The sequence below is a fragment of the Prionailurus viverrinus genome, chromosome B1, assembly GCF_022837055.1.
Source record: "Prionailurus viverrinus isolate Anna chromosome B1, UM_Priviv_1.0, whole genome shotgun sequence".
In the NCBI taxonomy this organism is placed as follows: Eukaryota; Metazoa; Chordata; class Mammalia; order Carnivora; family Felidae; genus Prionailurus; species Prionailurus viverrinus.
In genome coordinates, this window is record NC_062564.1 from 65779188 (window position 1) to 65805612 (window position 26425).

Genomic DNA, 26425 nt, shown 5'->3' on the forward strand with positions numbered 1-26425 from the left:
TGAATAATTCTGCCCCTCTGTGGGAGGGTGTCACCGAGCAATGGCCGTGTGCCGATTGCACCCAGGAACGTTCGTGGGACCGTGCTGCTGCCGACGCCCAGAGATTGCTCCTGGGTGCCAGCCAGCCCTAGAAAAAGTTCACGTGATCCTGTACCAGCAGCGTTTCAGGGATTATGACAAATCACAACATGCATCTGGCACCAGGCTTCACCCCCAGCGACCTTGTTCCAGCATCAGTGAATGTTGTTATTCTCCAGGGTCCACTGGTGCCTTTGCCTTTGGTGGAGTCACACAGCCTCTACCAGGTGTCCTCCCAGCAGGGCAAACGGCTCTCCCTGTGTCACCCAAAGACCTCCGGACTTCACTCTGCTTCTGGGGATTCACCTTCTCACCAGAGCACCACCAGGTAATGCACTGCAGAGTTTCAGAATCTGCACTCCCTATTTATAGAGTCTTAATGGAATTTAAACCCTCTCCTTTCTTCTTTCTCCCTTTTTAGTTCAGTCACTGAGGCTGTTTCCTCTTTTCCACTTTCTCTCCAGCTGCTTTATGGGGGGGGGTATTTTTCCCATACCCCCACCCCCACCCCATCTCCGTCCTCTCTGTACACGAAAAAATAGCTCCCTGCCCTCCGCAGCCTCTCTCTCCCCCATTTCACCTCTCCGTGCTGTGTACCTGCTGAATTCTGTGGTTCAGGTTGTACAGATTGTTCTGTTAATCTTCAGATCCGTTTTCTAGGTGTGCAAGATTGTTTAGTGTTGGTCTGGCTGTATTTCATCAGGAATGGTGTTGTTTTAAATGGAAAGTGGTGACTATCATTAGTCATCATCTTTACCATCACTATCTTCTTTGTCTTAACATTCCTAAACCTTGTGGAAAACCTTGCTCTAGGTCTTAGAGACTCATTTTTTATAGTTTATTTTGCAAGTAAATCACATGGTTTTCAAAAGCACAACAAGGTCACTTTAGGTCATTACATAAAAGTAGGTTGTGAGGAACAAGAGTACAGTGAAAGTGGTCTTGACAATTCAGTGAAGGCACTTTTATAAGTGAATTACTCATCCAGTGGAAAATTCCCGGAGATTTTGACTGACTCTGTCCCTGCTAACTCTGTGCCCACTGATTCTGTCTGTACAACTGAGTGGTATGGAATGCGACTCATAGTTCATCCTGGATGTGCTTCTGTGACTCCATCTTAATTGTAAAATATAGTATTGTTTTTAATACTATTTCTTCATAACATGCTGAAATAGTTTCAATATTTTAGTATTAAAAATAAACATACATGGAAAACTTCCTATAATCTAGAAGATAGAAAACAATTTGATGTTAATTGGACTGTCATGGCAATACTAATTGTATGGTATTGATCTTGCCTCATTACTTATGCCGCAGAGCCTGAAATAGTTCAAAATGCAACATTACAATGTTAATTCATATAAGACATTTAGAGTAGATTTTGCAATATAGTTTTAAATAAATATACTCATTTTCCATTTTATTATATTTTACTTGTATATATATCTTAAATTTTATCTTAAACATTAGTGGAGTCCCAATTTCATTTATCTTAATATTTTTAAAAAATGGAATACATGCATTGCAATAAAAATTGAATAATTGAATTCATGTGCTACAGAATTGGTTAGTTAATAATTCTGTTATTTGATAAACACATGTAGAATTTTTGATAATTGAGTTTTAGGTGTTTTGAGTTTAAGATATTTTTCCAGACTGAGAAAAAATGTTCTTTTGAGACCAAGACAGGTGGTCTCAGTGTGTACAGAGCATTTTGGAATCATACCATACAGTTAAAATAAACATGTTTTGGTAATCATTAAACAATTTATGATAATATATGTTTATGACCATTTTTATATCAGCTCTTGGAAATTATGGTTAAAATTTATAATGTATACACCTAGAGGGCGTATTTCTGTTCATTCTTGAACAGAAATGAAAATTTCTGTTCATTCCTGAACAGAAATGAAAATTTCTGTTCATTCCTGAACAGAAATGAAAATTTCTATTCATTCCTTTATATAGTGCCAAGCTTCAAACGTACAAACATAGTAAAGTGTTTTAGCTGACCAGCCTGTATACTAGATACTATCTATTGGCAGTCAATATTTATTTATATCTGGCTATCAGTGGTGGGTCTGGAAATGAAGGATTGGGATTAGAAATATCTTTTCTCACTATGACTCTTAATAATCCACTCACAGAATAGTTGCTTATCGGTACCATTACTGAGGAGTCCGCTGGTTCAGAAGTTTTGATTGCAAAGGAAAAAAAAAAAACTACATGCAAGTGTATACAACAGTGGTGACTCAAAACCGGGCATTGAGACTGTGGCCAGTACTCTGAGGCATAGAAGCTATTACAGTATTGGCTGAGATAACTGATCATGATTATCAGGAGGAATTAGCATTATTACACAATAAGCCAAAATATGTCTGAATCCCCCAGGGGATTATCTGGAGTGCCTCCTACTACTCCCATGTCTAGTGGTCAGATTTAATGGAAAATCATGATATACAGGCAAAATGACTAGTACCTTTAAGATTGAAAGTTTAGGAGCACCTGGGTGGCTCAGTTGATTGAGTGTCCAGCTCTTGATTTCTGCTCAGGTCATGATCCCAGGATCATGGAAGCGAGCCCCACATTGGGTTCCGCAGTGAGCATGGAGCTTGCTTAGGATTCTTTTTCTCTTTCTCTCTTCCTCTGCCCCTCTCCCTTGCTCGTCCTCTCCCTTTCTCTCTAAAATACAAAACAAAAACACGATTGAAAGTTTATATTCTCCCCACCTTCCTCCTGGTTAAAGAAACTTAGCCTGCAGGAAATCAGGCTAAGGGCAAAGAGAGTATATGATGAGTCATGGAAAAGGAAATTATAATTACTAACCAGTAATTCATAACCAGTTACATATATATATGTATGTACTAACTATTATCCTTTATTTTTCCCTCAGTCTTTTCCATATTATTTTTATAAGGTATGTTGCTTGTAGTTATAAGTAAGGTTTCCATGTGGAATAGATATCAACCAGAGATTGATACAATGGCTAATAGATTTGGGTCTCAAGTTTTTAGGCAGAAAGTGAGAATGTTTTCTTTAGAGAACAATCTTCAGGATTGTTGCAATATATGAGGTGAGAACATGTTTTTGTTGTTAATGCTGTTTATAGTGAGAATTACAAGTTGCAATAATTAGTGAAAAAAACTGTAAAGATATTGAGAAAAAAAGGGAATATAATAGTCGAATAGCAATTACAACAGTTATCAATTTCTACTGAGTTCTGTGTTCCCTTTCCTTCTTTCTCTAGGGACTAAAATGCTAAAATTACATATCCATGCTTCTCTTCCCGTTATGGTCTGGATGAATTTAAATTCTACTGTGGAAATAAATAAAGACCAACCAAATGAGCAAGCAAAGGCTATTTATTCTGAGCTTGCTATAACAAGGGAGTCAGTCACCATCACTTGCGTGTGAGAAGAGACTCAAGGGCAGGCTGTTGGTGCAATGAAAGTGGAGGGAGGGTAATAAGAAGGAGTGCATTTTATGTGATTGGTCAGACATGCATGATTGACTTTCTGCTCTTGGTCCTAAATTGGGAGTGGGAACAAAACTTAGGGAAGCTGTTACTAATCAAGTCTTGGCCAACAAGTCTCCTGTTGTTACAGAAGTACTGTTTAGCTTCCTGGATTGTCACTGGAGATAGCAGGCTGACTTCCTACAAATCTGACTTAGAGTAGGCTGACTTCTTTGGTTGTTTATTGTAGACAAGGGGTTGGGTCCTGAGCAGGTTGTGGGTCACAGTTCTCTCATTGTAGATGCTCTGGCCTTTGTTTGTATATTCAGTCTCTCACTCCTACTATTTATGACTATAATAATAAGTGGAGGAAAATAAATTTTTTTTTCAACGTTTATTTATTTTTTTTTGGGACAGAGAGAGACAGAGCATGAACGGGGGAGGGGCAGAGAGAGAGGGAGACACAGAATCGGAAACAGGCTCCAGGCTCCGAGCCATCAGCCCAGAGCCTGACACGGGGCTCGAACTCACGGACCGTGAGATCGTGACCTGGCTGAAGTCGGACGCTTAACCGACTGCGCCACCCAGGCGCCCCGGAAAATAAATTTTTATGTAGAGAAAAGTTAAATATCATTGGATGCGTGGCTAAGAATGTGGGAACTACTTTGAAAGTGTAAGTCCAAGTGTATGACAAAGAAGGTGAGTTACACTCAACATGGTAATCCCAGCTGGCTGCATTATTGATCCATTAAAATTAAAAGTAACAAAAATTCTGAATTTCAATAATTTCATAGAACCCATATCATATAAAGTAGTTTTATACTATGTGACTGTTCTGTAATTGGGCACTTGTTCTATAGCAGTGTTTAGAAGTTTCTATTTTTTCCTTTATAGCTTAGTGTCTCTCTGCATGTGCTCTTATCTTTTGCTGCCACCATGTGGCTATATAAAGAAATAGTAATATAAGTAGTTCTACTTTAGTTTTTAATCATCAAGAGAAATTTAGAAAAATTTGATATAGGCCACAATCCTAAAAAATATTTTTAGCGTGATAAAATAATAATGAGTCATAGATAAATTTTTGTTAAAATGTACACATACACACAAATATATACATACGTATATTTATAACATACATATATATGTACAAAAATGTATCTCTACAATATATAAATGTATATATAATAAGTACACTATATCTATATCTATATTATATATAATGTGCATATATAATAAATTTCTATATGTCTATTTACTTATGCATAATAGATGTATTTCAAAATAATAGATATATAATATTGACATATATATTACCAATATTTATATATACAGAGAGAACTGTGTTCTTTCTTCTTTGTCAGTATGAGCAATAAGCACACCCACTTATTTCTCTCCTCTTTCAAAATCTAATCACATTGCTTGTAAAAAATAGCCCAATATTTTAAACTTATAACAGTGAGAAGATCAAGACAGTTGCTCACCAATGGAAGGGTATTGTGAGTGAATTTTGGTCATGGATAGTGGTTGGGAGATTGTGGAGGGAAGAAACAATGCTGAGTATGCAGAGTTCTTACCTGGTGGGGAGAAGGCTCGAACATCTGAGTCGTGAGGGCAGCTTTCCCTGACCACCCAGGAAATGTTCCAATCAGAGAGCTGTGGGAATAAGAGTGAATAGTGGAGCCAGAAAGCGAATGGTTAGTTATGGAGTCATTCATAGAAAAAACAGCCTGCAGCTTCTCTGCTCTAGAAATGCAGTGCCACATGTAGTCACATTGCCCATATGTTCCATCTAAAAAATGGAACCGTTTATTTGAAGGGAAATTATAGATTTTAGTGTGGGTTTTGGTGACCCAGATTAAAGCTCTCCATATTTGGCACATTACAGAATGTACGTTGCCTAACTTCAAATTTCCTGTGTGTGTAACTTACATTAGGCCCACATTCACTACCCACATACATGGAGATCTTATTCTGTATTTCCTTTTAGGAGAGAGATGCACTGGCAGAAATGGATTTGCTTAACAGCTAGGAAATCAGTTTATCTCTCATCTTAAATATGAACAAAAATCCAATGTCCAGTTGAAAATAGCATAGGAAAGTAGGGCAAAGATGAAGAAGTTGAGAATTTGAACCTGGACATAGCAGATATTCAGGGATGTAGACTCTCATTTTCATGAAAAGAGGGACCATGTCAAAATTTATTAACATATCCTGAGGTCCTATAAGAGTGTCTGGCAAATTATGGTCGATAAATAAATGTTTGCTTAATGAAGACAATAGAATAAGAAATTAAATTGAATATTGTATCAGAGATTTAAATAAGTCAACTCAAGAAGGAAGCAGAGAACAAGGAAGAAATTTTAACTATCTTTATAAAAAGCATAGATGATGAAGCCATCAGTAGAAGGGATGTATAAGATAGTGCAGGAAATCTACAAAACATAAAAAAAAAGAATAAGGAAGATTAATTCATAAAGTTTAAATATTTCCTATTGAAAGTCCTAAAACATGGCCACAGAGAAGAGTGGGAAAAATGATAAAAACCCCCCACAATTGTGTCAAATTTGTCAGAACTAGGGAAAAATATAAATTGTTATTTGTTATTGAAAGGGTCAACCAGTAACAAACTAAACTGACAACCTCCCCTGCCCCCTCCCCCCAGAAAAAAATCTGAACTACAGACATACCTGTGAAGTTTCAAGTCACTAATATCAGCTTTGGAAAGCTTCTAGAGGGGGCCAGGAAAAACAAACATTACTGAGAGTAGAAAGCAGCTCTCACTGAAAAACTTACAGATTTTTCATCATCAGCATAACTTGGTAAAAGACAATAAAGCTATGTTTTCAGACTTCTAAGGAAGTTATTTGAAAATTACAATTCTTTAAATTGTCAAGCGAATGAAAGAACAAAATGATTTTACTTAGAAGAGCAAAAAGTCAGAAAAATCGGTTTATACATCTTCTTTTGAATAAGGATATCTTTGAAGAAGAACTTGAGTAAAAACTGAATAATTATGTAATAGAGAGGATACTACAGAATCTGTAAAATACTGGAAATTTCCGAAGAGTGCAAAGAAAAATGTCTTAGTATAAATAGATGCACTGTCAATCAGAGAACATGGTGAGGAAAGGTGAAAACAGAGGGCTCAGGAAGGATATAAAATTAAAAAGATGAGTTATGCAGTAAGAACTAAACTTAAAGGGTGTTTCTTCATGGAAATATACACTGACAAGAAGAAAAGTAAGACATTTCAAAATTTACAGTTGTATTGAAGTTGCACTTTAAAGTAATTATGCTAAATATTGATTGATATTTGTGACTAGTTATTCTAGTTTATAATGAAAGCTTAAAGATTTCAGTTGAATTAAACTAGTTTCTGGTGTTTTGAAATAATATGACCGTAATATGCCTTTTAAAATTTTATTTATTTTGTTTTATTTATTTATTTATTTATTTATTTATTTATTTATTTATTTATTTATTTATTTATTTATTTATTTATTTATTTATTTATTTATTTATAGCACATGCACTCTGATGCAGGGCTCAGACTCACAAACTGTGAGATCATGACCTGAGCCAAAACCAAGAGTTGGACACTTAACTGACTGAACCACCCAGGCACCCCAAAGTTTAAAAATTTGCATATAATCTATTTACACTCCTATATAGAAGATGAGGATCTATACATTTTATGCCTATGTCAATCTCTTCTCTTCATACTGTCTCATTTTGGTGGAGCACATCTTCCATTTTCCTTCGGAGAAAGGGCATTGAATGTAATCTTCTTGAAACACAGTATAAGCATGATTTAAATCATATTTGAATTTGATATTGTGCTAGAATTTTAATTTAGAAATTATTTTTTCTCACATTTTAGAATATTGCTCCATGTTTTAAAAGATTCTAGTGTTACTTTAAAGAAATTAAGTTCAATTTTGATTGGATAATCCTTGATATGAGGACTTTAACCCCACTCCTTTGCTTATGAAAGTTTGAATGATTTCTTTGTCCCTCATTTTCTCAAAATTTATGAATACATATCTTAAAGTCTTGTATATCCATATATTTATGTGTCTTTACTGCTTTTGAGTGTCATACAAGTTGGCTCAGACTTTACATATTCTTCAACTTGCTGTTTTCACTCCATTATATTTGTGAATGTTTTTTTAAAGATATTTCTAGTTTAGTAATTTTCTCTGCAAATTAACTCAAACAATTGCATTAAATTAAAATACTCAGTATTCTTAATCCATTCTCCTAGTGAAAAATATTTAGGTTGTTTCTAATTTTATTTTGCTAGAATTATGCTGTGAGCATTCTTGTATATGCGTCCTTGTACATCAGTGTGAAAAATTCTGAGAGGCATGTATATAGAAGTAGAGATGCTAAATTATAGGAGAAGTGCAACTTCATCTTTACAAGATAATGGAGAAATTGCTTTCCATTGTGATTATACTCATCAGTGTCTGTCTTTGTTTTGTGGTAAGAGTATCTTTATTGTTAGATATTCTAATTTCGTTGATCTAATGCCAATATGAGGCAAAATTTATTTTCATTTGCCTGATCCCTGGTGAGGTTGAGTATGTTTTCATATTTTGGCTATTGAGACATTCTATTCCGAGATTTTCCTTTACATGTGTCTTTTATCTATTTTCCCTTTGTTTGCCATTTTGACCGACCTGTATGATCTCTTTATAATTTATATTCTAATCTGACAGTTTTAGTTATTACAGATATTTGTTTGTGACTTGCCTTTTGATTATTAATTTTTTTCCACGAAGAGCTTTTTTATTTATAATACAGTAAAGTGTATCAAACATTTTCTGTATGCTTGTGTTTTGTATCTTGTTTAAAAAGTGTTTCTATCTTATGATAGAAATATTCTTAACCATTTTCTTGTAAGAGTTTTATAGTTTGGACTTTCACATGTGGGTCTTAATATATATAGATGTACTTTTCTCTCTCTCCCTCTTTTTTTTTTTTTTTTTTTTTTTACTAGCGAAGGTTGAATTCAATTTCATTCCCTCCTCCCCATGTAGGTTATCCATTCAAGAAGAAATCATTTACTTTTTCCATTGATAACTAATGCTACATACATATATCAAATTGCAGGTTATATGTATAATATCTGATCTGGGTTTTGGGCTGTGTTCCATTTATTTATTTATTTTCATCCTTGTCCAAATAACTCCCTGTGAATTCCCCACAATGTGTAAGTTATTATGTTTTTCATGTCTTGATATTTGATTAAGCATTTTTTTCTCTTCTTCTCTATAGTTGTCTTGGCTATTCTAGGCAATTAGTTTTTTTCCACATATATTTTATAATCTAGGTTTATGAAAAACTTGGCAGTGTTTTTGGAAATGAATTTAAATTATGAAATATTACAGACAGTATTTATATTTCAGTGATACTTAATTTTACAATCCTAGCTATGACATAGGTTTCCATTTAATTAATTGCCTTTCATTCATAATATTCATTAAACTTTTGTGATGTATTTTCTACAAAATGTATCACAGCTTTGTCAGATGGACGTTCAGATGTCACAATTACGTTTTTTTAAATTCTATTTTTATAAAAATTCCAGATGTTCTTTTTGGCTCATAGATAGAAGCACAATAGATTTGTATATATTGATCTTAAGTCTAGAAAACTTGCTGTACTTCCTTTTCAATTGTAATAATTTGTCTGAATTTTCCATGCCTATAATTAATATAATTAATTATTTTTTATTTTTTAATTTGTTTCTTTAACTTTTTATGATCAACCAGTGATTGCACTGTTGCATGTATTTCATAATAAAATGGTTTCTTTAAAAAAAAAATTTTTGTTTATTTTTGAAAGAGAGAGACAGAGTGTGAGCAGGGTAGGGGCAGAGAGAGAGAGAGATACAGAATCTGAATCAGGCTCCAGGCTCTGAGTTACCAGCACAGAGCCCGATGTGGGGCTCAAACTCATGAACCATGAAATATTGACTGGAACTGAAGTCAGACGCTTTAACCGACTGGGCCACCCAGGCACCCCAATAAAATGGTTGTTTATATACTTTGCTTTATATTAACTTAAAACCTCTTTATTTCTAATTTACATTAATACATTTTATATATTCCACTCATGCTAGGTATTAATTTGTTGTCTCTCAGTTCCAAATTCTCCATTATATGCTCTGTGATAACAGACTGAATCCAAGGATTTCCTCTCTACAGTGAGACTAATGTTATGCTTTGTCAGTAGAGGGCGCCGAGGGCGCCATTACATGTGAAAGAAGGCTGCTGGTTTCAATTCCTATGTTTGGTTTTTTTTTTTTTTTTGTTCTGCACAATCCATTAGCAGTGCATGGATGAGACGTCTAGTGTTGTTCTGTGGACAGTCTTGGTGATGTTACATCACTCCCTGGTTACAGTGACCATCTTGCCAATTATACTACCAGATATAATCAATTGCCAATTACAGTGGCAACTTCAAGACAGACACCTTACACTCCAGGTCTCATACACAGTGCTCTGATACTCTCTGTCTTCCTTTCCACCTGTCATGGTTCACCTATATCTCAGAGAATTGTTTCCTTCTAGAGTGGTGAATGGGAACCAGCTGTAGCCCCAGAAACCCAGAAAACTTATCAGCCATCTTGTGGGCTGCAATTATATCTTCTTCAATAAGGTCTGCACTCCAGTCTGGTGAAGATCTACTCTTCTGCATTTGTCCTTTCTCTGGTGCTCTGTTTCTGCTCTAGGGTACTTTGTAGTTATATCTATCTTTGCAGCTATTCCCTTATTCTACAGATTCAAAATTATTTATATTAATCTTCCCCTGTTTAAATTACTGTGTGGTTCTATATCTTGATCAAATCCTATTTTGATAGTATAACTCCTATTTTTCCTTTAGAGAATGGGTTTTCAAAATTTTAGTCAGTAATGTAAAACCTACCAACTTTAAATAATCAATCTGCCAATAAGTATTAGCATTAGGAGTTTTAAATCCTAAGATGTTCCTATAAATCGACAGGAAGTTAAACTAACATTACCAAGAATGATATTTATGGCAGATAAGTGAAAAAGATACACCAATGATTGTTATGCCAATACCCAGAAATAAAATACTTGTAGCTGCACTAAAAATAGTCATACATCCTTTAGACCAGCTGTGGTTGCTCTCGTTTTACAGAAATCAGACTTTTCAGTGACAATCCAGAACCATGGTTAATTATTTTGTGTGGCTAATAAACTATTCAAAGTGAATGATTTTCCAGTAGCCTAAGTAGATGATGTCTCATAAAATGGACCTAATTAATATCAGCTTATCTAATAATATGAATAATACCAAGTGTAACAAACATCTAAGCATTCCATTAGTAAGAGTTATAGGATTCAAAGTAGTCATTTAGAACTTGTCCATCACTTTGGTTGGCATAGTGAGTAATACAACCCGCATTCTAGGCCAGCACAAACCAGTTTGAATTACTTAAGATAAGTAGTTATGAACAATCAGATTAGTCTTGGGTTTTTTTCCTGTCACCCAAAGAGAGACTATACCATTGTCAACATTTCATGTGAACTGGAAATGTGAAATAATCTGTATGTAAGTTTAGAGAACTGAAAACTCAGCATCTTTGGGACTTTCTCTGTCAGGCAAAGAAAGTCTTAGGTCATTGTCCCAGAATCTCTTAAAAAAATGTTTTTTTAATGTTTATTTATTTTTAAGAGAGAGGGAGAGAGATACAGTGTGAGCAGGGGAGGAACAGAGAGACAGGGAGACACAGAATCTGAAGCAGGCCCCAGGCTCCAAGCTGTCAGCACAGAGCCCGATGCGGGTCTGGAACCCAAGAGCTGTGAGACCATGACCTGAACTGGATGCCCAACCGACCAAGCCACACAGGCGCCCCCTCCAGAATCTCTTTTATTCTCTTCTTATAACTCTAGTCATGCTTATTTGCCTTAGAATTTTTTGATGTTTGTTATGCAAACTCTCAAATACTCCTGGGTAGGATTTTCTCGACAGGTGACTCAAAAAGTGATTTAAAGACAAAACCAGGATGAAATCATACTTATTGATGCTTAAACCAAAAAATATTTATTGGCAAATAAAACCTCATTCGACAATAGTACTGATGATGTGGACAATATTTGATGGTCTCTCCTGAAGCTTTGGCTGTGTGAAAACTGAAATGAGAAACTGAGAATAACGTATTACCACAGTCCTAAGGAAAGACTCATTATTCTACAGCTATTTATCAAGCAGTCACCCAAATTGGATTTTAATCCACTCAACTGATTTATGACAATTTTTTTATTTTTTACAAGCAAACTAATCAGTAACAGCTTTTGACTTCAAGTCAAACAAGTAGAAATGGACTTACTTGCATAAACACAGCTCAGAGTGCCAATCAACTGACAATTTTATCATAGTAACTATATTTTGATAGCTAATGTCAACCTACTGAAGCCTTTGGAAGTGCACCAGTCCATGACCTCCACACTTCCAAAATTTCCTACATAAATCTAGCAGTTTGCTCTTCTGAAACTACCTGAGGAGCATAGTCCTGTTAGTGGTGCTTTTATCATCCTTTGACAGTATAATTTTTCCCATGGCAGAATGGGTAATTATATGCCTTACTATGGGAGTCCTTTTCAGTGCTAGAGCAATCTTCCCCCTCCTAAACCAAGAATTTTTTTCTTTTTAAATCTCAATTCAAGATTAAGTGAAATCAAACCCAAAAACATTCCAGTAGAATTTGTTTTTCTCTTGTTTCTTCCCTAAACTTATCAGTGCCTCTTGGATATATCTGAGATTCTTTATTCCAGGCAATATATTTTAACAACTTTTCATAACACCACCTAGTCATGGCTTTTTTTCACTCAGAAAAAAAAATTTGAAGAGCATAATTAAAAAGTGGCTTGACAGTAACCATTATTATTTTTCTCAACACCTAAAAAGCTTTATTCTTCTTAGTTTTTTTTTTTGACATGAAACATAAATGATTACATTTGTCTTTGTATAAAATGTATTGACAGTGTAATGTACGTAAAGGAAATGTGCTCAGGGAAAAATCAGGATTCAGGGAAAATTGGCTAGGTCTTTTTTCTCAATAAATAGTTGAACCTTCAAAATTTTCTCTTGTGATAGAAAAATATTATTAAATTAAAATGAAAATAAATCTAAATATCAGTGATGACTCTAAGAGAAATATTGTAGAATAGGAATACATTGCCAGTATTATTTGTGGTGCTGCTCTGTTCTCACTGCATAAGCTGTTAGATTATGTATTACAGAATTCAAGGCCATTTTCTGCTTGTGAATGAGAATGTATACTTGTGAAAACACAACATGTAAGGTGTCAGGAATACATATATTAAAACATGTTAGTTGCTAAAAAATGACAGTTTTCTCACTGAGGAAAATTGCCTTTAGATTTGACTCTGTTCAGCTCTCAGACAAAAAATATTATGCTTCTAACTTAATACAAGTGTAAAATATGATTTTTTAAAAAACTCTGTTTAGCATTAAAGTTCATGTTTATAACACATGTGATTTCACTGCATTATCCTTTTATTAAATTTATGGCTATATATTCAAAATCTTGTTGCTTTTAAAATTACATACACCTATATAAGCATACTCAGAATGATTCAGTGAATACCCCATGTGTATATATATTCAGAGTTTAAGTTATGTGTAAGTTATGTAACTTAACCTTGAGAGTCAGAGAATGTTACTTTCTTTTCGAATGGCTGACTTACAAACTGGGTATTTAAAGCCAGTTTTAATGGTAGAGAAAAGAGACAGAGTATCATACATAGATCACAATTCTATAACAATAGAATTTAGGCAAATGAAAATAATATTTTATTTTATTTTTTTAAATATGAAATTTATTGTCAAATTGGTTTCCATACAACACCCAATGCTCATCCCAACAGGTGCCCTCCTTAATACCCATCACCCACCCTCCCCTCCCTCCCACCTCCCATCAACCCTCAGTTTGTTCTCAGTTTTTAAGAGTCTCTTATGTTTTGGTTCTCTCCCTCTCTAACTTTTGGTTTTCTTATTCCCCTCCCCCATGGTCTTCTTAAGTTTCTCAGGATCCACATAAGAGTGAAAACATACATTTATCCATAACATTGTATGGGGCAATTCAAATGTAACTGAGTATTCTGTGTTTTATTTGGAAACCACAGAAATGAGAGAATTAGGACAGGATGCTTCAGACAGAGGGAACAGTATAAACTAATGCCTGAGAATAGGAGAGGATGGGGCACACTTATGGAACAATATGTAATTTATTGGTTCTCAGACATTGGGTGCATGGGCAGGGTGAGAATTAGGATTAGAGCTAGAGAATACCTGCATTTTCCTAGCAGAATATACTAAACCAAACAAGGTACAGATGTCTCAGACCCACGCGTGTATCTTGTTTAGGAGAACAGGCACATATTGTATCCATGTAGTCTAGGACTGCACCGGTGGTAACTTTTGACTTAATTTAGGGTACTTAAATTATTGTCATTGCCTTATAACAACCTCAATTTTTTTTTTAAATCTCAGAGCTTAAAAAAGAAAATGAGGGAAATTCAGGGGGCAATGCAGTATTTTTAAATCTCCCCCAACTTCTCATGAAAGCTGGCAAGAGTTATTAGGGTAGTGAAACAAAAGCTCCATGGACATCTACAATACAGATAAGTGAGGAGCTTCCCCCAGAACCCCAGAAAGTGAGGACAGAGCACTGAGAGGTACAAGATCTGCACAATATGAGAATCCATTTGGAAGAATGCTGAGGTAAGGAATGGGGAATCTAAAAACAAGAAAGCTAAAAGACAGTCAGCAAGCATTCATCAGAATTTGTGGCAAGGCAATTTATCGGTAGCAGCTGAAACCTGGAAGACTTTTCACATGTAAATTCACAGGTAAGTATGAGATTCTGACTATATTGTGAAGAGTCTTGAGAAGCCTTCATCACATGACCTCTTATAACAAATCAACAATACTCCCTTCCTGAAGAAAGCTGCTACTGAGTAGAAACAGTGGAAATAAGAATTCACACTGAGCAGTACAAGGATAATAGGAGTTCAGAAAAGAGAAGATACATGTAGAAGTTGGGGCAGGGAGACAGAGAGGAGATTTCAGACAATAGTGACCATATTTTCTAATAGTCCTGCATATAACAAAAGAGGAATCTTTATAGCTATGAAGCTCAAAATGTTAATCTAAAAGTCCTGCCTTTTAAAATAAGATGAACATATTTTATGTAAAGATGTGTACCAAAAAAAATTGCTCTTAAATTCCAAGCGAGATTATTATAAGAAACTCAACAAAGAAGGAGAAAAACATTCTCAAAAGGAAGAAAAATTCTGTACATCATAAATTTATGCTCCAAAACAGATAACCTAGAATCTCATTTTTTATATACATATTTTAAGTTTATTAATGTATTTTGAGAGAGAGAGAGAGAGAGAGAGAGAGAACAAGTGGGGAAGGGCACAGAGAGAGGGAGAGAGAGAATCCCAAGTAGGCTCCATGCTGTCAGCACAGAGCCCGATACCAGACTCGATTTCACGAACCATGAAATCATGACCTGAGCCTTAATCAAGAGGCAGATACTTAACCAACTGAGCCACCCAGTTGAATCTTATATTTTTAAATGAATGAAATGGAATTATGAAAACATCTGAAGATACAATATAAATTGGAATTATTAGGACAAGTAAAATTGGAGGTGCTAGAATTCAGGAATTAGAAAGGGAGGGAAACAGTCCTCAAAATAAAGAGTAAAACTAGAGTAAATAACCATGACCAAAATGAGTAGATGTTCCAGGAGTCCCACTCAACCCCTTTAGCTGCTGAAGGACCTATCCTTTGTTAGGAACTCAGTTGAGCTTCGAGCTGTCAAAATAAGCAATTAACCTGGTAATAGAACAAATGGAAGCAATAGTCAAGGCTTTCATCACTTTCTGTTACACGGTATAAGCGAGGGTCCAAACTGGAGAACACGCAGACTTGCTTCATTCGACTTCGCCCCATGAAATGGCTTACCTGAAAGAGGGTCAGGTGGATCAGCAGGTGTGCGCTGACCTCATCTCACTTGAGGGGGCTGGAACAACAGATTCCTGCACTTCTATGGATCCTGGGCCTGAGGGGAGTGTGAGGGGAAGATCTAGGAACTGAATGTATTAAGTATCAAGTCACAATGAGGAAAAGTATCTGCAAGGTTTTCCTCTTCTCTCCTGGTAAGAGGCCTTGGCAGAGGGCCCTAAAAACCTTGGCACAAGGCCCCAGATAGGGGACGTGGGAATGATGACTTTTTGTACCGAGAATGTTAAATATGCATAAGAGCCTGAGTCCTTTACTGCAACTCCCTTCAGAGAGTGTAATGTACTGCCTGTCACCTTGTCTGGTGTTTGGGGAGCAACTTTCTCCCATGCGGCCTATCAGGTACAGACTTTGTAATTGTCTATAGTCAGGCCTGAAAATCACACATGGATTTTTATACAGGAACCAGATTCCTCCTATACAGTTGACACGTTTTTTTTTTAAGATTATTTATTATTTTGAGGAGAGAGAGTGTACACGTGCATACACAAACACACACACACACACACACACACACACGTGTTTCCAGGGAGGGGCAGAGAGTAAGGAAGGGAAGGAAACCTCACTGTGAGCACAGAGCCCTATGTGGGGCTCAGACTCAGGAACCGTGAGATCATGACCTGAGCTGAAATCAACAGTTGGTGGCTTAACAGCCTGAGCCCACCCCGGTGCTCTGTTGACCTTTTCCCTGGAGACTTTCCCTCAGAGAAACAGGAGCAACTCTTCCCTGGCAGCTATTTCTCTGTTCCACACACACCACCACTTCCCCTCAGTCAGTGACTAACTGGCATGAGGTATTAAGCCTCACGGTGACACTAATGCAGTGGTGCATTTCGTGTTCTGGAGTCTTAACAGTGCAATCAGACTGAAGAAAGTCTCCAGCTGGGGCCCCGTTTTTTGCCTAGCTTTGCTCCCCTAGCCTTACGCTAGTGAGAGTACTCACAAAACAAATGTACTGCATCTAGGAAATCCAACCTGAGTTTGTTACCCAGAGTGGATCACAGAAACAAACTCTAAGGATAGGATAATTAACTCAGGCACTGGCTGAATGGTACTGAAGGACTTACCACTGGTGTTAGATGTAGCATACATCTTGCATGGTGTAGCAGTGATATTGCAGAGAGACTGGGAATCTCACCAGCGGAAGAATTTGTTACCCAGGGAAGACATCTTGAAAAAATGAAAGATAAAAACTTTCTCATACAAACAAACACTGCATGAAATGAAAACATAGCAATCTAGCTGGAAGTATAATATGGTAACTTCCTTTAGCATTTCTGGTACTAGATTATCTTAGATTTCATTCCCTGAAAGTGTCTTTATTTTTCCTTCGGTTTTGAAGGATATTTTTATTCAACTTAGAAGTCTGGGCTGACTTTTTGTTGGTTTATCTTTTTTTCCCAGAGTAAAAAGATGTTGCTCCACTGTCTTTTGGATTTCATAATTCCTGATAAAAATTCAGTGATCATTTGAGTAGTTCTTGTCTGTATGTGAAGTGTGCCACTTCTGCGATTTCTTAGAACATCTCCTTTATACTTTGGTTTTCAATAGTTTGACAGTAATGTGCCTGGTTTTCCTCATGTTTATTTACCTTTGTTGGTGCTCATTCAGCTTCTTGCATCAGTACATTTACATCTGTCAATAAATTTGGAAAATGATCAGTCATTATACTTGCTCAAATATTTTTCTGACCATTTTATTTTATTTTATTTTATTTTATTTTATTTTATTTTATTTTATTTTATTCAAAGAACATGAGCAGGTAAGGGGCAGAGAGAGGGAGAGAATGCCAAGCAGGCTCCACACTGTCAGTGCATAGCCTAAGGTGGGGCTTGAACCCACTAACCACAGGATTGTGACCTGAGCCAAAATCAAGAGTTAGACATTCAAATGACTGAGCCACCCAGGGGCCCCTTTTCTGCCTGTTTTAATCTTTTCCTCTGGTGACTCTAGCACTCATGTGTTAGACTTTTTAAGATTGTCCCATAGGTCCCTAAATTCTGTTAATTTCTTTTAAAGCATTTTCATTGTTCTTCATATTGTGTAATATCTACTGATGTATCTCTCCATGTTTATTGATTTTCTTCCATCACAAACATGCTGGCAAGTAATCACATTATTCTTAATATATATTTTTTTCAATACTAGATTTTCCATCGTTTTTTCCTATAGTTTATGCTTCTCTGCTAAGATTTCCTGTATTTTCATTTCATTTCTAGCAAATTTTTCTTTATTTCAGTAGGCACTGTTATAATAACTGCTTTAATATATTTTTCTGCTTCTGCATCATCTCTGATGTGTTCTTTCTTGATTGTCTTTTTTTAAGAATGTGTTGTGTTGTTCTTTATCTTTGTCAAACAATGTCAATTTGTATCCTAAATATTGTGAATATTGACATTTTGGGGACAGCACCCAAATACTATTTTTTAAAAATTCTTATCTGGGATGTTAAGTATGAATTTTAGGTCAAAGGGAAATTTTGACAGAATTTATGAATAGGATTTGGAGAACCCATCCTAGCTCACTCCTTTATAGAATGCTTTCTGCTTGTGTAGTTGCTGAGGTTATCCCTGTTCTTCGAGTCAGAAATAATCTGGTTCTCTCTATAGTCAAAGTGCCAACCACAGTCTGTTCTCAGACTAAAGGTCAAAACATTTAGAACTCGGGGCGCCTAGGTGGCGCAGTCAGTTAAGCGTCCGACTTCAGCCAGGTCACGATCTCGCTGAGTTCGTGAGTTCGAGCCCCGCGTCGGGCTCTGGGCTGATGGCTCAGAGCCTGGAGCCTGTTTCCGATTCTGTGTCTCCCTCTCTCTCTGCCCCTTCCCCGTTCATGCTCTGTCTCTCTCTGTCCCAAAAATAAATAAACGTTGAAAAAAAAATTAAAAAAAAAACATTTAGAACTCCCTCTTGTCATTTCTGTTTACAAAATGTCATTTCTCCTCTACATTGTGCCTTCATTTGTTCACTGTTCATTATTTTCAGGGTTTTTTTTTTTCATTTTGTCAACATTTATACTTTCTGTGTGTGGGAGAGTCAGTCTTATACGAACTTATTTGCTCTTACCAGATACAGAACTTGAGTTACATATTTTACATTAAAATTTTATATACACACATACAGGCATATATTTACCTATGCATGGGTTTATATCTTAAAATAAACAAAAATAAAAAAACCACTGGCTATGTAAGTCACCAGACACAAGTGGCTACCTAACCTATTAGGAGTAGAGGAAGGCATCGTAGAGGATCCAGAGACAGAAGCTAGAATTCTTAGGACATATTTTGCTTCGTGAATTTGTCTATAGGACCATATAAGTATTTCACAGAAATATAGAGAAAAAATTTTATAAACAATTTATAAAAATAAAAAAATGAAGCAAAAATGGGTTGATATAGTCACATAAAAATTATAAGGATTTTAAATATTTAATTTCATATCTCTAATTGAATATACCCTAATAAGAAAGAAAAAATGTGCAGAGAAAAACACTGCACTAATCATATCATTGTGTTATTATGTTAGTATTTTCATTCTCAGACTGTTGTATGTATAATACGAAACAAAGCAAATTAATTATTGTGTGATATTCTATGTCTCTTATCCTTAGTTTCTCTTTGAATCATGTTTAGGTATGGGACAAATGAGATTCAGATTATTATAGAAAATGGTAGTAAAGCCCCTTGAGTCCTGAATTTAATTGCAAATATGAACATATGACATATTTTGTCTGAAAGTGTATTGCTAGCTGTGTCATCTGAAAAGACCAATTCAGTGTCAGTAAACAGCTCTTTTGCTAAGGCTGGGGTCTCCAAATATAATTTACACTGTTCACATTTACTACTTGTACACCATTGGTAGGAGTGTAAATTGCTTCAGTCATTATGGAAAATAGGATACAGATACTCCTCAAAAAATAAAAATAGAATTATTATATGATCCAGCAATCCCACTTTGGGGTATGTATATCTATATCTATATCTATATCTATATCTATATCTATATCTATATCTATATCTATCTATATCCAAAATACATGAAATAACTATCTCAGAGTTATCTACATCCCCATGTTTATTGAAGCACTATTCACAATTGTCAAGATATGGAAACAACTTAAATGTCCATCCATAGGAGAATGGATAAGAAAATATAGCGCACACACACAAACACACACACACACACACACAAGAATATGATTCGGCCTTAAAAAAAGAAGGAAATCCTGCTATTTACAACAACTTGGATGAACCTGAAGAACATTGTGCTTAATGAAAACAGTCACAGAAATACTGCATGATCTCACTTATATTTGGAATCTATAATAGTCAAATTCAGCAAAGCAGAGAATAGATTGCTCGTTGCCCAGAGATTAGGGGGAGTGGAAATAAGGAGGTATTGATCAGTGGCTATAAAGTTTCTGTTATGAAGGATGGATAAATTCTGGGTGGATAAATTCAACCATGTGACTACAGTTAATAAATATACCGTATTTAATATCTGAAATATAGAGAAGTGGGTAGATCTTAAGTGATCTTAACACACACAGAGAAAGTTATGTATGTATATAAAATTCTTATAAACCCTGAAATCACAAGGATTAATTCAGATTCTGATTATTTTTTGTTTTGTCACTGCCTAGTATATGGTAGGATAGGTGTTTAGGAAATGCCGTTTGAGCAAGTCACATTAGGGACTCTCCATTCTAGCATCTTGTTACTTAGGAATTCCAAATATTGATAACATGACTTGAGGAGTTAAGAATCAATGAAAAGAATGTAGCAGATGAAGACATAATAATTCTGCCCAGTTTTCAAACTTTCTCTCTAATGCACTTTTAAGTACTTAACTTCTGGTTACTGAACTATTTCTCTTTCTATTCTCTGGACAGTGATAGAAAAATTTTGTTAACTGCATGCACTTCTGGTTTTTGGTATACTATGTAAGGGTGATATGTTCTTTTTTGTAACTCTTTTTTATCAAATAGATCTTTTCAAACAATTCTATTTATATTCTGACTTCAATTAATTTTTCATACTTTTTCATTCGTTCTGATTAAAATTTTTGTTAAACTGCTCAATACCATGTTATAAGCATTCCTAGGGTAATAAACCAAAGTATTTAATTTCATCTATTATGTGCTGCTCCTTATTTGTTTCTTTTTTTGAGGATTACCTTAACTTCCAAACTCTATAGACACATTTATTAATACTGGAGAATTTGAATAGTAATGTCATTTTATGTCATACTTAAACATGAAGGACAGAAAATATACAACATGTGCAGAATCTGACTATTATTTACTGATGAACACTTAATCTCGTAAAGTCATGTCATTAATTATCATGCATTGCCCATTAATTTAATTTATAGACCTCTCTCAAATCTGTCACTCAAATACCATTAATGTGACCTGAGCTACTAGGAGGAATTCACTAGGCTTTATGGTTCAGAACAATACTGAAGCTTTCAATTCTTTTATCCTTTTTTTGTAGACTTGGGGAGAATATTAGAGAGTGAGGGATTTGCAGTTTACTAGGAGGGATCTGAACCAAGTGACACAAGGCAAGTTATTCTCTTGTGATTTGAAGAAACAAAGTATATTTTATTCACTAGTCCCTTATCCCTATGTGTTGACATTATGGGATTATAGTATTTAAGATAGAATGATGGTATTGTAAAGTATTTTGATAAGCCCTTTCTCTTGGGTTTACCCCCTGAGAAGGAATACATATTTTGCCATGTTTTCCCAGCATGTTTTAAAAAATATAAGGCAAGTATAAGTCTGAATTCAAAAGGCATGTTAACTAAAATGCCAATCAGTAGTTGTCCTGCCAAATATCTTGCTAGAATTCTCAGGGCTAAGATTTGTGCTTTAATGGGGATTAGCAGAAATAGGCCTATGGAGTATTACATTATTTATCCTATTATTATTCTACAAGACTTGCTTTATTGGTAACACTATTATATTCCTCTTTAATTCTCATCCAGCTCTTTAATGATCTCAGTTCCTCATTTTTGTTAATGAAGGGCAACAGGCAGGAAAATGAATTACCCATAATCCTTTACTGTAGCCTCTGGTGAATTGACTTTCCCTGTATTCATTGAAATGTGTTATCTCGTTTATCTAGAAATGTCAATGACTTTTAGAAGGGACTGCATCTGAATGTGACTTGGATAAACATGATCTAATAACTCAAAGTAAATGTCTTTCCCTTTGCCCTATGGGTATAATTTGTTAATATTAAATGACCTTATGTTTTGAGAACATTAAAGTGGAGGAAAACAGATGCTACATGGAACATTTAAGAGCATAGATAAAGTAAAGCTAATAACAACAAATATATTATTTTGCTTTCAGAAGAAGGTCAGGGACCAAAAAGATTGTGTGTGTGTGTGTGTGTGTGTAGGAGGAGAGGGAGGAGTGTGTGTGTGTGTGTGTGTGTGTGTGTGTGTGCGTGTTGTGTGTGTGTAGGAGGAGGAGGAGGAGTGTGTGTGTGTGCGCGCGCGCGCGCGCGCGCGCGTGCGCGTATGGAGCAAACATTAGCTTTGAAGGTACTATGTGCTAGGCACTATTCCTATATAGAATGTAGTTATATTAAGTCATATCACTTTCATAAGCACCCCTTGAGGAAGTGTAGTTATAAGAAGCAAATCCTTAAAGAAAATATAGACTTAGTTGTGGAGGCAGTGTGCGGGACAGGAAACTCTTAGTCCTTTGTAGGTATGGGGGACCTAAAGCCTTTCCTATTATCTCTCAGAATCTAGAACAGATTAACACAAAGAAGAGTAAGGTACTTGGTGGAAACCTGATGATGACTAAACATAAACATGTTAGAATTTGTTGCTCACATCATTCTGCCTTGTTAATAATACAATGTGAGGCAGAGAAATTCTAGTTCCTGGTCACCAAACCTCAGTGCTATTGGGAAAAATTATGCAATTGTTTTATCTCTGTTGCTTGAATAATTTTTTGCATTTAATCTTAGGTCGCTGAAGACAAGATACACAATTTGTGCAATTTGCAGAAATGAAGAGACAGTTCTTTATTGTCAGTTTTCCCACTAGATATTGCCCAAGAATGGGGTTCAACTACTTTGACAAATGTCAGTGTTAGCTGTAGGTTGAAATAAAATTTAGTTACAGATAGGAGTTCTTTAAGAAAGTTTACATGAGAGATGTGGAAGGAAATCAGCATCATTAGGGTACCCAATAGCGAGATGACTAGGGAGCACAGGTGTGGATGATAATGTTTAAATACAAGAAGTATATTTTCCCTTCTTTAGTCATCAGGACTAGCCATAAGCATATAGTATTGAAGCTACAGATCATCTCATTAGATCAGGTGTACCTCATCATTCTTGGAGTTCCACAGAGAAAAATATGATTATTAGTGCACACTAACAGCATATACAGGATAATAGAGCTTGGCTCAAGTGTATCATCAAAGGCAAAAATCAAATAAGTAAATAAATTGATTTCAATAAGACCATTAGTATAGGGATAGCACCCCAGATTTAGATATCATAATGTCTCAGCAGAGTGGATTTACTTTAGGTTTTGTGGAGAGGAGTCAAGAAGGTACAGGTTTAGAGTTGGGATTGCTTTGTAAAAAGAGGAAGTCCTAGTCAGCTGCACAGGAAATGTTTATCTCTGTGTTCAGTTAGTTTCATGGGACAAATAGTTCTAATCTCAGTTAATCGTTTATTAAACAAATAACAGGGAGAGTGATGATCTGTATCTGACCTTGTCAATGGGTTCAGACAGAAGGGAAAAGGTCTGTGTTTGTCCTGTCACAGGCAAACAAGGGAGTCATTGTGAGTCTTATGGATGTCATGAGAAAGAGTGGACAGTGAGTCTTATCTAAGTCATATGGTGAAAGGTGGTTGGTTCTTTGCACTGCCATTTCCCAAATCACAAAATGGTGGTAATAGAGGGCATTGAAACACAAAACGGGTATGTTTCTTGGTTCTTTGCACTACCATTTCCCAAAACACAAAATGGTAGTGATAGAGGGGGTTGAAACACAAAACAGGTATATTTCTTAACTGTCACTGTTTTGGGACAGGGCTGTGGTAAAGTTCAATATTGTCAGTGTTTCTAAACTTAGGGCTATGAAATAGGGCCAAGAGCCACTAACCCAGGTGATTCTGGAAGTTTTTACCATTAGACTTTTAGTAGTATCTATCATGTCATTATGTTAAGGGAAATAGAGATGGGAGAATTTTTTATATAACTAGGAATCTATACCCCTGGGTCTTTAAAAGTTGTTTACATTGGATCTCTCTCTCTCTCTCTCTCTCTCTCTCTCTCTCTCTGTCCCTCCCTTCTTACCTCCCTCCCCCCATTTCCTCAATGTGAAGATTCTTCTACTCCAAAGATGAAGTTTTCATGTAACATGGGATGTCAGGGCAACTTTCCAAAATTATGGGAGAAAGTCATTCTTCTGCTCTTTACCGAGTACCATTGTTCATCTGTTCTGAGATCAAGGCCATTATCAGGACAAAAATGAGCACAAATAACAATAACCAGAGGTCTTCATTAAGGAAAAATGTCAAACTTACTGATTTGGGAGCAGTCTGCCTAAAGATGACTTATGCAAAAAGAATCCCCAAACTAAATTGATAATCAGTCCACTAAGGTGCTGTGTTATCAGAAGTGTCAAATACATAATTATTGAATGAATGAATGAATGAATGAATGAATGAAAAAGTGGATGCCAAGAAACTAGCTGGTCTCCAAAGAATTCAGTCTGTAAACTGAGTCCAATGATGTTCTTTAGTCTTTTCACTCACCTAACAAATCTTTACCTTAGACAATTCACAAAGTGAAGTAGGATATATCAATGTATCTTGGGAATGTTTTTCTTTTATTTATACTTTCTGCATGTGAATATTTTGCCGTAGTCCTCTTTTTTCTTCTATCTCATATAACTTTTGTTGTTGTTGTTATTGCTGCCATTTTATAATCACAGGAGGTCTTCCATGTCCCCGTGCATTAAAATAGCCCTGAAGTTTCTCTTAATTCCATTTTTGTAATTCGGTCTATGAGTTTCCATTTTCTGGAGGAATATATTAAGTTCAGTAGGATCACCAAGTACTAAACAATTATTGGGCCATCTGTTCAATATATTAATGAATTCAGTGTGTAGATTTTTGTCTCTGGCACAATGTCTGATATATTTATAATTAATACAAATTAAATCAGACCTGTGGCTTTCATCACAACATCAGTTTCCTCTATTATTTTCATTCTGCATATACATTAATTTAAAGAACACAATAAACAACAACTAGAATAAATTAAAAGACTAGTTGTAAACATTTACCAATATACATTACAGGTACCAAAGTAGCTGGTGAACTTCAGTCACTAAATAAAATGATTGATACGATATACAGATATGACTACTATTGACTTCTGTTTATATAAAATTTCACTTATATTTATAATTTATAATAAATTATGTCTCATGGTGAATGATCTTCACATCTCATTATAGGAAATTAAAAAAAATCTATGATGTCAAAAATGACTATATTTGTGTCATTTGACTCTTGATGAATGTGAAGTAAACTCTTGTTAAAATTTTTCTTCATGGTTTTCAAACACAGTTTATAAGTTCAGTATAGTTGCAAGAAAATATTTGCTAACAGTCAAAATTAATTATAAACAGGAGAATGGAGTTTCCTTTGTGGATAATTTTCTATATTATCTAACAGCAAATAAAATTGCTCATTAATTGTACATTAGCAAATTATCCCAGAGTTTGGTAATTTCTTTTTGACAGATTCAGCCACATTTCCCATAAGATGAAAGAAAATGTAAGTCAACAATGAGATAATGCCAGTTGGGTTCCCATAAATTTCTTCTCAATCAACACTTTCTTACATACTTCAGTAGCTCTATCTCATCTTCAGCATTAAAGAGCAACTGTAGAAAAATAAATGTGTTGTGTTTCACTGTATGCTTGGCTTATAAAAATAAATTCTCACTTATGAGAGAGCTTTTTTTCTGTCATCTGCACAGAAAGGGGTAAGTGATCAAAATATTGAGCAGGAAATACATGGATAAAAAGTACTAATGAATGCCAGGTGTTTTATGAGATTCATTTTTTCTTAAATTATGCAAGTGTCAATAGACTGCCTATAAAAAAATGCTTTCAGTAACTTAACTATTCTGCTCAGCATGGAAATAACACACTAACCAATTATCTATAATGACTAGCCCACTGGGACAGAAAGATTTATAGACAGGAGAAGCCAGTCTAACAAAAGAATAAATTTGATCTGCCTGAGTTGGACTTAGTACTGCTTTTAGTGTCTTTATTCTAATTTTTGCAAGTGGGATATCTATGTATGTATGTATGTATGTATGTATGTATGTATGTATGTATGTATCTATCATCTATCTATCTATCTATCTATCTATCTATCTATCATCTGTTGCTTTTCTATTGTGTGTTAAATCTTCTTTGTTCTTTCTGAGACATGCATTTCCTTATTATTTAACACTTAGCAACTGCTTTAAATGTGATAAGCAATGTATAGAATAAAAGAAATATAGGACATGAAACATGGGAAAAAAAACCCAGCACCTGACAGTAATTTGATATTAGTGAATATAAACATTTATTAGGTGTCACCAGAATACTTCTAAAAGGAAAAAGAATTCTGCATGAAATGTTGAGTAAGAATTGATAACTGGATTCTATTATTTAAGACAATTGAAGCAGGGAATATAATGTGGAGCCATGAGATGTCTTTCCATTTCATTATTGTCTGAATGTTTTTTTTTTTTTAAT

The 26425-nt window shown here is 35.2% G+C and overlaps 1 protein-coding gene across 6 annotated transcripts in view; it reads left to right on the top strand.

Annotated features, from left to right (window-relative positions):
- Positions 1-286: 286 nt before the first annotated feature.
- The window catches only part of FSTL5 (follistatin like 5), a 1137298-nt gene continuing 1111159 nt past the window's right edge, over positions 287-26425 (top strand). For all 6 annotated transcript variants that reach the window (XM_047857444.1, XM_047857446.1, XM_047857448.1 and 3 more), the window contains exon 1: positions 287-406. The gene's annotated coding sequence lies outside the window, so the exon portion shown is untranslated. The remainder of the gene's footprint in view (positions 407-26425) is intronic.